This window comes from Sinocyclocheilus rhinocerous, unplaced genomic scaffold, assembly GCF_001515625.1.
Source record: "Sinocyclocheilus rhinocerous isolate Xijiao unplaced genomic scaffold, SAMN03320098_v1.1 scaffold24, whole genome shotgun sequence".
NCBI lineage: Eukaryota > Metazoa > Chordata > Actinopteri > Cypriniformes > Cyprinidae > Sinocyclocheilus > Sinocyclocheilus rhinocerous.
Genome location: NW_015647124.1, coordinates 3,248,924 through 3,251,043, shown reverse-complemented (window position 1 = coordinate 3,251,043; position 2,120 = coordinate 3,248,924).

Here is a 2,120-nt window from a genome sequence, read left to right as displayed (position 1 = left end):
AAAACATTGTATGGGTCAAAATTATTGATTTTTCTTTTATGCCAAAAATCATTAGGATATTAAGTAAAGATCATGTTCCATGAAGATATTTTGTAAATTTCCTACTGTAAATATATCAGAACTTAATTTTTGATTAGTAATATGCATTGCTAAGAACTTCATTTGGACAACTTTAAAGGCGACATATAGTTCCTTTTTAATCTGGTAATTAACATTGAAGCAGTATATTTACAGATCCATGCTGTCCACAGTTTTAATCCAGTCGAATGTGGATGTCATTTTCTCTGACAGATGCTTTTCTCAGCTACAGCCGACGGGCTGAACACACCAGTTTAGGCAGACAAGAGAAAAATGAAGCAACTGCAGCTCAGCATCAGCTAGACAACAGCTCTCCATTTATTTTGCCTTTCAGGAAACTCTGCGTTCATGTAAAGTGGATTAAGGAAGTACATTTAGTCAGTGGCTAGACAGAGCTTATATCTTGTGGAGGATGAGTCACAAAGTACTTCATCAGCCTCATCTTTACACAGGTGACTGTAATGGTCTGCACTGTAAGTGGATGGGAGCGACACAAACAAGCCCAAGCCTGGATTCCCTTCATAAACGGCTCAGTACATTGACAGTATAGTCACTTACAGTAAATGAGGCACTACAGCCCTTCATCTCTTCATGTTTATCAAATATAATTGGTGACACAAAGTATATAATACCTGCACAATATGAGTCAGCTGGCCAAAAACACTTTCTTTGCTTTTTTTCTTAAAGGGATGGTTCTCCCTAAAAATGCTAATCCTGTCATAATTTACTCACCCTCATCTACTTATTCTTATTTAAATTACAAAAATAAGTATATTTTTCAGGTATTTTTTTTATTTATTCATTCATTTATTAAATATTTTCTCCCCAAAATGCACATTTTGTAATTTACCCATAATCATGTTATGTTGTTATTATTATTATTATTATTATTAATATTTAAATGACAAAATGCGTATATTTTTCAAATATTTATTTATTTATTTATTTCACAAATGTTATCTAAAAAAATGCACATTTTGTCATTTACTCAAACTCATTTACTTATTATATATATATATATATATATACACACACACATACATACATATATATTAAAGTTATTTATTTTACAAGTGTTATGAGTTATTCATTTATAACTATCATCTCATTTTTTTTATTCCGCAGAACTATTGCTTTGAATGGAAGCTTTTTGACAATTTAAGTTGATTTTACTATTGTAAATGCAGAACTGAACGTGAGTACACTACTGCTCGATCATGGGACGCCAACCTTCAGCACAAGCAACATCTCTCAGTTGGAGCATCTCATTGTCATCCCCAACCCCATGCATGTGAATTTAGTGCTTTAACCTCGCACCCTTGGCTCTGTAGCGCTCGCAGACGGCTGTCTGTGTTTTCTTCATTTGTCAGGGTCCGGACAGGAAGCTGACTTCAGTTGTTGTGATGCATGCATAATGAACCAGAGCGCACAATGGCCCACCTGTGACCAACAAAGATGCACTCTTCTTTGGCTTGGAGGTGCCCTCTCCAGCCCATTGTCCCGCTCTACAGATTCGACCCAGCTGCGTGGGCGTCCAGCCTCCATGGGTATTCATGTGGCCAAGAGTCAGAGCGGCAGTGAAAGGCGAAAACCGTGATCGTGCTCCCTCCCCCACCAGCCATCGCTGCTCCCCAAGAAAGAGCTCTTTATCTGGGCCTGAAATCAGGGCCAACCAGCTGTGTACAAATGTGTGGAGCTTGCGTTTTTAGGGAACTCAGCTGTTGTTTTGTACTGAAAGATGAGCTTCCATCACACTTGCTGAAAACACTAAACGATATTGGATGTTCTCTGGAAAGGATCCATGATTTTTCACAAAGCCTGTGAGGCGTGCGCACATGAGCCGTCTCGGTAAATCTGGGAGATTTCGAAACGATCATGGCATCTGTCAAAAAGCAACCAGGTTTGGTTCAGAAACTGAGAATGTAAGGCTCCTGCTAAATTACTAGACTGCACAAAACAAGTCCAAATTGTTAAAGGAGCCGTCTTTATACATTAAAAGTCTCTTGTAAAACTCATGTCACTTAACCCTACATAATGTGCTG